The 13,217-nt window shown below is 44.7% G+C and overlaps 1 protein-coding gene across 1 annotated transcript in view; it reads left to right on the plus strand.

The window, feature by feature from the left end:
• The window catches only part of LOC127575302 (CUB and sushi domain-containing protein 1-like), a 2,402,828-nt gene that overhangs the window by 1,577,779 nt on the left and 811,832 nt on the right, over positions 1–13,217 (plus strand).

The raw sequence follows: 13,217 nt of genomic DNA on the forward strand, positions 1-13,217 counted from the left end.
TCTCCATAATATCTCAGTCCTTCAACCTTCCGAGATATCTGCACTCCAATGATCGTCTGTTGGGCAACCCTGAAATTTAGTTGCTCGACAATTAGTGAATGACTCCAAGCAGCTTGACCCCAAGCTCTAGGAATTCATCCAAAAAACTCCCTGCCTCTTTGCATCATTTTCCTCCTTTAAGATCCTCCCTCTGTTACTAATTTTATAAATTTACAAAGAAACCGGTTGCTAAATTGCAATCTATTTGTGCCATGTAGGTTCTGAAAGTTTATTTTTATTCTGAACAGCAGTTTGCTTCTACATGGTGAATAAAACACTGAATTATAATTCCCCTTTATTTTGTAATCAACCTATTTTCTGATCTATTGCGTAAAATCCCTTGTTCTTGAATATAAAGCAAAATTCAAAAGAAGAAAATAAATTGCGGAAAAGACTCATCGTAAACGCTAATTCATGGCAGCTTGTATTCTCACTGATTTGTTGAACCGATGAAAAGGATCTGATTTGGCTGCAAACCACTCATGGCTATTGTCTCACTGCATGCAAGTGCTATTGTCTAAATTCCAGTGTTAGTTGCTGAGCCAGTAGCGTAGCAGTTAGCGTAACGCTATTACAGCGCCAGCGACCTGGGTTCAATTCCGGCCGCTGTCTGTAAGGAGTTTGTATGTTCTCCCCGTATCTACGTGGGTTTCCTCCGGGTGCTCCGGTTTCCTCCCACATTCCAAAGACGTACGGGTTAGGAAGTTGTGGGCATGCTACGTTGGCACCGGAAGCGTGGCGACACTTGCCCCCAGAATATTCCCCACAAAAAGATGTACTTCACTGTGTGTTTTGATGAACATGTTACCAATAAAAAATCTTAAAAATGTCTAGGACAGTGAAATCAAGTGATAGTAATCGGTAATTGGTTTATTATTGTCACATGGACCGAGATACAGAGAAAAGCTTTTGTTTGCATGCTATCCACACAGATCACGCCACACATCAGTACAATGAGGTAGTACAAAAGGAAAATCAATAACAGAACGCAGAATAAAGTGTTACAGTTACAGAGAAAGTGCAGTGCAGGCAGACAAGTAAGGTGCAAAAGCCTTGATGAGGTAGATTGCGAGACCAAGAGTTCAAGTTTATCGTACAAGAGATCCAGCTTTGTTCTCACTTTCTTTCTGCTGTGAGTTCACTGTCTCACCAAGTTGCGGTTCTTGGGCATCTGAAGTGAAGTAGATGCAAGGAGAGCTTGCAGAAGCAAGCTCACGTTGAAGAGAATGCACATGCGAATGAGAGGCTTAAATGTAAGAATGCTGTCTCTTTTTTTGAGCTGTGCTCCTGGCCCTACCTCAGCAGCTGGTTTCCCAGTGAAGACCAGGACCACCATCTCCATGGTGTTGAGATGGTGCCGCCATGCTTACTTTCTTCCAGGCTCACCACCAACAACATTATTTTCTTTATTTTTTTAAGTTCCTCATGATCAATAGCCAATGTATGAACCTTCCAGACTGCAGGACTTCCCCACTGGCAATGCTTTGCAGACTCCAACACTTCGTCACCTGTTGGATGGAAGAGCAAGATCCAAACAATGGCATCTTCAAGTCAACCAACTCCACAAGAATTAAGTGCTGGCAGTTCAGGTTTATGGTGAACACCGCAGTTGAGTTTTAAGTAGCATCAATGCTCACCATTATAGATTCTAACTCATCTGCTATACGTGTTGATTTATTGTAACCCAAACAAGATCGTTTTCAAATAAACAGGTAAAAGCTCTTTGGAATGAAGCATCGCCTTTTTTTTATTAATTAGAAATGTATCTTGTAATTCTTAACCATGTACCTTTCCAAATGCTGATTCAAAAGAAAAATAATGTTATTTTTCATTATAAAATCATCTATTCGTTGTGAACAAGGAACGCCATAGCTCTATGAGCCCGTCTGCTTTTCCTACCTCTGTTGTAACTTTCCATGGGGCTTGGCTGGGTATGACAGCTGTTCTGCTGCATGTCACAACATCTGCTTCTGAATGATTGGAAAGACAGATTTCCGCTGATTTTAGGCTGAGCTGTCCTGCAAACTGTCACTGGGAAATTCTGCAAATGCTCAGCAGTTCAATATAACAACTAAGAGAGATAGATTGGTTAATATTTGAGGTGGAATCCTTCATTGGATCTGTCAGATGAAAGAAAACTCAACACATAAAAGACAAGTCAGGAAATGGTAATGGAAATGTAAAAGGAAATGCAGAATAATAAACTATCAAAGCTGTTAACAGTTTCCTAAAAAAAAATTCTTTCTCATGGCATTTCTTACGGCTGAATTTCTGTTTCAACGTACAATAAATATTGTTTTATGGATAAATATAGACACAGCTAAAGAGGTACACAGTGATTTTAACATTCTAGAAAGAGGAGTCAGGTATCGTATCCAAGTGATTGCCCGTGGAGGATTTTGACACAGAAGTAAAGAAAGGTTTAAGGACCAATGAGGACACAAGAGACTGCAGATGCTGGAATTGGAGCAGCAACAAAGAAGGAACTCAGTGGGTCGAGCAGCATCCGTGGGGAGGGAGGAACTGTCAATGTTTCAGTCCTGATCTATGTTTTTGACACAAACTTCCTTTCCCCCCCACTTGACCTGCTGAGTTCCTCCAGCAGATCACTTCTTTGTTACAGTAGAAGTGTACAGTAGAAGCTACAGTGGAGTTTAATTCAGATAAGTGCGAGGTGTTGCATTTTGGACAAATCAAGGTAGGATTTTCACAGTGAACAGTAGATCTCTAGGGAGTTTTGTAGAACAGAGGGACCTTGGAGTTCAGGTACATGGTTCCTTGAAAGTGGAGTCACAGGTAGACAGGATGGCGAAGAAGGTGTTTGGCACGCTGGCATTCTTCAGTCAAGGCACTGAGTTTAGAAGTTGGGAGGTCATGCTGCGGTTGTACAGGACACTGGTGAGGCCGCACTTGGAGTATTGTGTTCAGTTTTGGTCGCCCTGCTATCGGAAAGATGTTATTAAACTGGAAAGAGTGCAGAGGAGATTGACAGTGATGTTGCCAGGACACAAGGGACTGAGTTACAGAGAGAGGTTGAACAGACTGGGACTTTATTCATTGGAGCGTAGGAGACTGAGGGGTGATCTGATAGAGGTGTATAAAACCATGAGGGGCATAGATAGGGTGAATGCACAGTCTTTTTCCCAGGGTTGGGGAATCAAAAACTTGAGGGCATAGGTTTGAGGTAAGGGATTTAATGGGAACTTGAGGGGCAACTTTTTTTTGAAACGGGTGTATGCGGAATCAGCTGCTAAAGTGAGTGGTTGAGGCAAGTACAATAACAACATTTAAAAGACACTAGGACAGGTACATGAATTGGAAAAGTTTAGAGGGATATGGGCCAAATGCTGGCAAATGGGACGAGCTTGGATGGACATCTTGGTTAGCATGGACCAGTTGGGCCGAAGGGCCTGTTTCCCCTGCTGTATGACTCTATGACTCTGGAACAACAGAAACACCCTCCACCAACCCACCAATCACCTCAGGCCTCTGTATTACCACTCCCCTTCTCCTCCCTACACCGGCCATTTCCCTTCTCCGCTCTCAGTCCTAATGCAGGGTTTCGACCCAAAATGTCAAAAATTCCTTTTCCCCACCTAACAGACGCCATCTGACCTGCTGAGTTGACACCACATAAAAGCCACGACCAAGAAGGCTTAGCCTCTGCTGCTCCAGAGAAAGAGCCCAAGTTTGTCCAGCCTCTCCTGATAGCACATGCCCTCTAATCCAGGCAGCATCCTGGTGAACCTCCTCTGCACCCTCTCTAAAGCCTCAACATCCTCCCTCTTGTGAGGTGACCAGAATTGCACTCAATACTCGAAATGTGGCTTAACCAGTCTTCTATAGAGATGCATCATAACTTCTCGACCCTTGTACTCAATACCTCAGTTAGCGTAACGCGATTACAGCGCCAGCAAACCGGGTTCAATTCCCGCTGCTGTCTGTAAAGAGTTTGTACGTGTCTGCGTGGGTTTCCTCCGGGTGCTCCGGTTTCCTCCCACATTCCAAAGACGTACAGATTAGGAAGTTGTGGGCACGCTATGATGGTGCCAGAAGCGTGGCGACACTTGCGGGCTGCCCCCCAGAACACTCTACACAAAAGATGCATTTCACTGTGTGCCCAAGGTCTCTCTGCTCTTCAACACTTCTTGCCCTGAAGAGTGTACTGTGACAATAATATGTGACAATTACTGTATTTTTAAAAAAAAAATTTTTATTTACAGCGTGGTAACAGGTCCTTTCAGCCCAACGAGTCCGCGCCGCCCATTTTAAGCCCCAAATTAACCTCCCCGTACGTCTTTTTTCTTTAAGAATGTGGGAGGAAACCGGAGCACCTGGAGGAAACCCACGCAGACACATGGAGAACGTACAAACTCCTTACAGGCAGCGACGGGAATCGAACCCCGATCGCTGGTGCTGTGATAGTGTCGCGCTACAATAATAAACAAATTTACCAGTTTGAGTTCCTCCAGCAGATTGTTTGTTGATTGGTATTGGTGTTGGTTTATTGGTATTGGTTTATTATTGTCACTTGTACCGAGGTCCAGTGAAAAACTTGGCTTGCACACCGATCGTACAGGTCAATTCATTACACAGTGCACTTACATTGGGTTAGTACAGAGTGCATTGAGGTAGTACAGGTAAAAGGTGCACTTCTAAAATGGAAGTGTAAACTGCAGGCAGTAAACGTTATCACATTATCGTCTGGGAACCTCCAGTGGAAAAAGTGGAGGTGTGGAGACAAAAGAACTATGTTGGCATGTGTTTGAATGAGAGAGTGGGAGAAGACTTGGAAGTGTGCACAGATCTTGGCAATGAGACTGCACATTGCCAAAAAAGATTAGTGAAAAATAGATTTTAATTTCTCCTGAGGCCCCTGTAAGTGACAATTTAAGGGAAAGGAAGACAGGCTGTTTAAATATCTATATACAAATAATTCAAAAAATATGTTCTGAGATGGGAAGAAATTAATCTTCATTGTTTATACAAGTCTGTCAAATGGTAATGAAATAACTGTACCGTTTGTAGTCATCCCAGCTGGTGAGGAAGTGAAACATAATTCCCTGTTTAGTGACTTTATCACATTCGTTCTATCTTGTCACTCTGTTGCTCACTTTACACCAGGAGGCTGGGTGTACATGAGAGGCACCAACCAGACCCGGAGCCACACACAAGACGTTCAGGATCAGGCGAGGCGGTGGGGGGGGGGGGGGGTTCTCGGAGTTGATAGGCAGAAGCTGGGAGGTTACAGGCAGCAGTGACAAAGGGAACGAGAGGAACAGCACCTCGTACTCTGCCTGGGCAGCCTCCAACCTGGTGGTATGAACTTCTGATAACTCTGTCCCTTTCCTCTCCCCTCCTTATCAATCTTGCTCCCATCTCCATATCGCTTTCCCCTCTCCCACCCACTTCATCTGCCCCTCACCCACACGCCCCTCCCACTGGGTCCCCCCCCCCAACTGTTCCCATCTGCCCTCCCCACCTCCCTCCCTTTATTCCAGGCTCCGCCGTCCTGTCCGATCAGATTCCATCATCTTCAGCCCTTTTGTCACTTCCACCTCTCACCTCCCAGCTTCTGACACCGTTCCCACTCTCCCCCCTCCCCCATCTGCCCGTCACCTCCCCCCTCACCTGGATCCACCTATCACCTGCCAGCTCTGGCTTCACCCCTTCCCCCCACCTCTTTACACTATCTCCCCTCTAACTTTCAGTCCAGGTGAAAGGTCTCGACCTGAAATGTCGACGGTCCATTTCCCTCCACAGATGCTGCCTGACCCGCTGAGTTCCTCCAGCATCTCGTGTGTTGCTCCAGGTTCCAGCAGCTGCCGTCTCCTGTGTCTCCTATCAAACCTGGCTGAGCAGAATCACTTGACTGCAAACCTCACTTGTTAGAAACTTCTTGGTTTCTGAATTGGAAATTTTCAGACCGTATTTGAAACACAGGAGGCAATTAATCCCTTCACAAATGTAATATCTCTCCACAGTTATTTTTTTCCCTCCCTTGCTGAGCCTCAGGGGTCAGGAGGAGTGGGAAAGTCATTTCTCCTGGTATTCATATCCACTGAAGTTAAATAAAAAAAGCTGCGTTGTTTCTGTTGCTTGGAATTCATGTGTAGACATCTGGAAGAGGAAAGCTTGTGCATGAAGATGGAGGGGTGATGCTAGTGATTCCTTTGGTCATGGGGAGGTACTCCATTGGATTATAAAACAGTGCGGATCACTCTTACATTTCTGTTCAGTTTGGAATATCGACGAGGCACCTCTGATCTCAAAGCCTGGTATGAAGGAGCTGAGGGAATGCAATCTCAAAGCAGGTATTTTATGGCATATTCCAAATTTCATCACCCTTTGTTGCTTTTTGTTCTTGTCATTGGTGGAAGGCAGATGCAGTGGATAACCCTGTACGTTTCTGAAAACAAAGTGTAGGGCAGGCACGGTAGTGTAACGGTTAGTGTAATGCTCTACAGCGCCAGTGACCCGGGTTCAGTTCTGGAGTTTGTACGTTCTCCCCGTGTCTGTGTGGGTTTCCTCCGGGTGCTCCGGTTTCCTCCCACATTTCAAAGACGTACAGGTTAGGAAGTTGTGGGCGTGCTTTGTCGGCACCGGAAGCGTGGCGACACTTGCGGGCTGCCCCCAGAACACTCTATGCAAAAGATGTATCTCACTGTGTGTTTCATGTACATGTGGCTAATAAAGATATCTTAATCTTAACTGTGGGAACTGGATAAATTCCAACTAAGTGTATATTTTTCAGGATTTTTTTACACAGATATATTTCCACCTCAGAAAAGTTTGGCGGAGAAATATAAAGAAGTGACCATTCTGATTAAAATTATTTCATTATTACAGGCTGGTTAAAGGTATGCTACCGTAGTTATCCGAGTTAAAGATTCTACCCAAGGCAGGCTAGGACTTTATTCCTTGGATTGTAAGAGATTGAGGGGTGACCTTATAGAGGTGTACGAAATCAGAAGGGGCTTAAGTAGGGTGAAGGCACACAGTCTTTTACCCAGGGAAGGGGAACTAAAAACTAGAGGGCACAGGTTTAAGACGAGAGGGAAAGATTTAAAATGTACCTGAGGGGCAACTTCTTCACACAGAAGGCGGTGGGTATATGGAATGAGCTGCCAGAGGAAGTGGTTGAGTCAGGGTCAATAACAACCTTCAAAAGACATTTGGATAAGTATTGGTATTGGTTTATTATTGTCACTTGTACTGAGGTACTGTGAAAAACGTGTCTTGCATACTGTTCGTACAGATCAATTCATTACACAGTGCAGATACATTGAGTTAGTACAGAGTGCATTAAGGTAGTACAGGTAAAAACAATAACAGAGTAAAGTGTCACAGCTACAGGGAAGTGCATTGCAGCTAGACAATAAGATGCAAGGTCCATAACAAGGTAGATTGTGAGGTCAAGAATCCATCTCATCATGCAAGGGAATAAGTATCATCGTATAAGTACATGAACAGTTATAAAAATATTTATTACAATCTTAAAAAAGGGGAATTCTGGATTCAGAAAGCTTCAGCAACAATGGTTGCTGGTGTTGTGGATAGTGTAGAAGGTTGCTGTAGATTACAACAGGACATTGATAGGATGCAGAGCTGGGCTGAGAAGTGGCAGATGGAGTTCAACCTGGATAAGTGTGAAGTGATTCATTTTGGAAGATCGAATTTGAAGGCAGAATACAAAGTTAATGGCAGGACTCTTAGCAGTGTGGAGGAACAGCGGGATTTTGGGGTCCATGTCCATAGATCCCTCAAAGTTGCCACGCAGGTCGATAGGGTTGTTAAGAAGGCGTATGGTGTGTTGGGCTTCATTAGTTGGGGTATTGAGTTCAAGAGCTGTGAGGTGACGTTGCAGTTCTATAGAACTCTGGTTAGACCATACTTGGAGTATTGTGTTCAGTTCTGGTTACCTCATTATAAGAAGGATGTGGAAGCTTTAGAGAGGGTGGAGAGGAGATTTACCAGGATGCTGCCTGGATTGGAGAGCATGTCTTATGAGGATAGGTTGAGTGAGCTCGGGCTTTTCTCTTTGGAGAGAAGGAGGATGAGAGGTGACTTGATAGAGGTGAACAAGATGATAAGAGGCATAGATCGAGTGGACAGTCAGAGACTTTTTCCCAGGTCGAAAATGGCTAACACGAGCAGATGTAATTTTAAGGTGATTGGAGGAAGGTATAAGGGGGATGTCAGGGGTAACTTTTTTACACAGAGAGTGGTGGGTGTGGAATGTACTGTTGGCAGAGGTTGTGGGGGCAGATACATCAGGGACATTTAAATTTTAAATTTTAAATTTTATTGACAGCGTGATAACAGGCCCTTTCGGCCCAACGAGTCCATGCTGCCCATTTTTTTTACCCCCAAATTAACCTACCTGTACGTCTTTGGAATGTGGGAGGAAACCGGAGCACCCGGAGGAAACCCACACAGACACGGGGAGAACGTACAAACTCCTTACAGACAGCGGCCGGAATCGAACCCCGATCGCTGGCGCTGTAATAGCGTCACGCTAACCACTACGCTACGCTAACCGCTACGAGACTCTTAGGTAGACAGATGAATGATAGAAAAATGGGGAGCTCTGTGGAAGGGAAGGGTTAGATAGATATTAGAGCAGGATAAAATGTCGGCACAATATCGTGGGCCAAAGGGCCTGTAATGTGCTGTGGTGTTCTATGTTCCACGTCTGTGTGGATTTACATGCATTCTACTTTACTGAGAAAAAGAACCAGAATAAAAACGTTTACTACAATTTTAAAAAAGGGGAACTCTGGATTTGTTGAGCTTCCCCCACTCCAGCAGAACTGCCCTACGACAGGTTACTCAACCTTCACTGCACTTACTGCTGCAAATACCCCAATCAGAGCTGGCAACCCAAGGCTTCTGGCAAAATTACATCAGCCAATCAGAAGAACTCCTGAGGAAATTCCTGATGGAGTGTTTCAGTGAGTTGGCTGGGCCTACATGCAGCGACCTCGCCACTGTACACTGAGCAAAGTTCCAAACTACAGATAACTAATTAAACCCCATTTAATGGCAGTTGTCTAAACAAGTCCATCTGCAAGATAACAAGCAACCAAATTAGGGTCCTCCAAAGGGGTCACGGGAGGAAGCAGAAAAGGTGCTGACAATCAGACTTGCAGGAGTTGTTTGGTCATTGGTAATCGGTTTATTACTGTCACATGTACTGAGGTACAGTGAAAAACTTTGTTTTTCATGCCATCCATACAGATCATTCCAAAACATAAGTGCATTGAGGTAGTACCCAGGGAAGGACGATAACAGAGTGCAGAATATAGTTAGTCCCACTCAAGTCAAGTTTATGGTCATGTGCAAAGGACGGTGAGGTACAGGTACAATGAAAAACTTCATCAGCAGGACCACAGGCACATTGGTACAGACAACACACAGAATATAAATTATACAAGACACTAAGGAGAAGGAAGAAAAAAGACTGTTCAAAACCAAGACACAGTCAGTGACAAGTCCGTGGCAGTGCGAGAGGTTGTCCATCGTGTTCCGCTGCTGAGGTGGGGTTAGGGTTGTGCAGGTCGGCTCAAGAACCTGATGGTTGTTGGAAAGTAGCTGTTCCTGAACCTGGTGGTGTGGGACTTCAGGCTTCTGTACCTCCTGCTCGATGGGAGCTGCGAGAAGACGGCATTGCCCGGTTGGTAGAGATCTTTGTTGATGGATGTTGCCTTCTTGAGGCAGTGCCTCCTGTAGATACCGTCAGTGGTGGGGAGGGCTGTGTCCACTACTCTCTGTGGCTTCTTGTTGGAATTGCGTTGGAATTGCCGTACCGGACCGTGATGCAACCAGACAGGATACTTCCAACAGCACATCTGTAGAAGTTAGAGTATTTGGTGACAAGCCGCACCTCCTTATGCTTCTGAGACAAAAAAATGGTGTTGGAAAAAGGCAACATTATGCAGGAAGCAGGGAATAGAATACTTTTATATTCACATGTAAAGCTGAGAGGCCAGATGTGAAATGTATCCAGTCCTGTAGTTTACAAAACACCCATGGAATCAGTGCAATGTGGGAGTTTGGATGCTCCAGCAGCCGACTTCCAATGCACTTCGTGCCGTAGCCCACAGACCCTGAAATCAGGAACACGCTGATCCACCCACAGCCCAATCTGGCCCACTATTTTGTGGAAGAATATATTGTGCAGAAACTCTCCCGAGAGCTGGAGATAGAATTTGCAGACTGCAACCTTGTTGCAGCTAACTATTCCCCAGTGTTTGGCAAAGGAGCTTAACCTTCTCTTCTCAGGCATCAGTGTATTAAATTTCTAATTATATCCAATATATCTTTATGCTGTTTTTGCTTGGTGGAACCCAATTCTAGCGCAGCATTTCAGGTATGTCTAATCCATATTGATTGCCGATATATCATAATTTGGCCCTGTCTCACATCCTTGCAAAGACATTTTCATTATTCAGGGAATCTGCAGTGGAGAATGTGGTAAATGAATGTGTCAAATGCATCATCAAAGCTTTATGCTGTTTTTTTAGAGGCTTATTATCAAGCATACCAAAGAATATGGGCCTATTATTTAACACCTGTTATCAGTGAGCTAACAACAACAGTCAAGAATAATGAAAGCGCGGTAGTGTAGCGGTTAGCGTAACACTATTACAGCGCCAGCGACCCAAGTTCAATTCCGGCCGCTGTCTGTAAGGAGTTTGTACGTTCTCCCCGTGTCTGCGTGGGTTTCCTCCGGGTGCCCTGGTTTCGTCACACATTCCAAAGACGTACGGGTTAGGAAGTTGTGGGCGTGCTACGTTGGCGCCGGAAGCGTGGCGACACTTGCGTGCTGCCCCCAGAACACTCTACGCTAAAGATGCATTTCACTGTGTGATTCGATGTACATGTGGCTAATAAAGAGATCTTATCTTGAAAAAGCTCAATGGACTTACACTCATAGTAGTTTTCTTTTCTGAGTAATTGAAAAGAAGTCAGTTCTTTAATTTCTCTCCAGTTTAAGATTTTGATGTCTCACGTGAGGAAAGCTGGATTGTAATGTTGAAGTTCTGCCCAGTGTGCTCAAGCCTTTTTCATCAATAGACATCAAAATGGAATGTGGTTGAAAATGAATCCATTGGCTGCTCACCTCTAGACTAGAAGGTAACCATTCACTGGAAGCTTTTGCTTCTTGACCTTTGGCCAATTGTGTATCCTGACGGAATGCACGCTCGGCTTTGGAAATACTGGAGGCTCTGATTATAATCTTGCACTTGGCCTCAGATATGAGAATCGTTACATTTTGGATCAAAAGGAGGAGAGAGTTCAAGCCAGCATCTAAAGGTCAACGGCCAAATATCAGTGGTAAGAAAATTCTGAGGTCGGTAACCACTGAAAGATTTGTCACTTGGAAAAGTATTGGAAAAAAAATCGCAGTCAACACAGATTTGTTCAAGACATATTCAGCTTAGACTTCTAGATTGAGGGCTTTGATGAGGTAACATAGGGTTTATTAAGCCACTGTAGTTGATGCGTTTGTCTATTTCCAGAAGATGTTTGATAAACTCCTCCATGATAAACTCCTCAGTGATTTCAAAGTTCTCATTCTTGTCTTCAGACCCTTGCTCAATTATCCATTTCTTGACTTCCTGCAGCACTCTAAGCCCATGAGATTTCTGCGGTTCTCCAGTTCTGAATCCTTGTGCATATTTAGTTGTTCCATCATTTGTAGTCGTGTCTTCAGCTTCCATCCCTCTGGAACTTCCTTCCTAAATCTCTCCACCTTTTCACCTATAAAATGCTTCTTAAAACCCATCTCTTTATCCATACCTGCTGGCCTTGCAGAACGATGTCTTATTTGGCTTGCTTGAGTTTCTTACCTTGCTCAACAGAGTTCCCTTGAAACCCCTTGAGACACTAAATACACTTCAGTGAGTGGAAATTGTTGGCGGACCCAGAAGGGAAGCTGGGCTTGGAAGAAGTGGGAGCTTCGTCATCCATGCGTCATCTTGCTTGATCCATGTTTCAAGTTGGTTCATGATTGCAATAATGCCAGTGAGAAAGGTGTGGCCCATCAGAAACATAATAGCACAGGAGGAGACCATGTGGCCCGACATGTCCGTGCTATCTCTGTAGAGAACTCCAGTCAGTCACATTCCAATGATCTTTCCCTGTCGCCCTGCAACTTATTTGGGGTCATGCTTATCCCATTCCCTTGTGAAATCCCTGGTCCACTCTTTCTACCAACCTTACAGGCATTGAATGCTCTGCAGGTTGTGGGGGGTTGACAAAATGGTGAGGATTTATGGATTTAGGGATATTGTGATGAAGAACACAGTGGTGCTGGAGGGACTCAGCAGGCCAGGCAGCATCCGTGGAGAAAAGCAGGCGGTCAACGTTTCAGGTCAGGACCCTTCCCTGGCCTGCTGAGCTCCTCCAGCATCACAGTGTCTTTCATCTAGATATTCCAGCATCTGAAGTCCTTTGTTTCTCAAGGGATATTGTGGCCTTCGTTCTGTGATCCACATTCCTTGTGAGACTGATTCACTGCTGGAATTGTAAAATTACTAGTTGCATTCTTAATTAAGTTCACCAAGCTGGGACTTTGTGAGCCACTTTCCACACCACAATAATTTAGTTTATTTCCGTGTTTTCCAATTGGATTGGCAGCTGGTTGGTTTGGGTTGTCGCCGTCTCCATGCTCACTAACTTTATCTCATGCCCTCATTCAGTCAGTCAGTGAGGATAATGAATAAATCCTGCGTGATGTACCTTACCCCTAAAATCTCCCTGAGATTGTTCCTGATTCCTCTTCACAGTGAGATGTCCCCTTCGTACAGACAATATTTCAGCTCAGCATATCATGGAAACCAGTCTCCCCTCCATGGACTCTGTCTACACTTCTCACTGCCTCGGTAAAGCAGCCAGCATAATCAAAGACCCCACCCAGCCCAGACATTCTCTCTTCTCCTTATAAGACTATTGAATGGTGCCCTTGTATGATCAGACAGACTCTTGACCTCACAATAAGATAAGATATCTTTATTAGTCATACTTAAATCGAAACACACAGTGAAATGCACCTTTTGCGTGGAGTGTTCTGGGGGCAGCCCGCAAGTGTCGCCACGCTTCCGATGCCAAAATAGCATGCCCACATCTTCCCAACCCATACGTCTTTGCCTTGTTATGGCCTTGCACCTTTT

Source organism: Pristis pectinata, chromosome 10, assembly GCF_009764475.1.
Source record: "Pristis pectinata isolate sPriPec2 chromosome 10, sPriPec2.1.pri, whole genome shotgun sequence".
Taxonomy (NCBI): Eukaryota; Metazoa; Chordata; class Chondrichthyes; order Rhinopristiformes; family Pristidae; genus Pristis; species Pristis pectinata.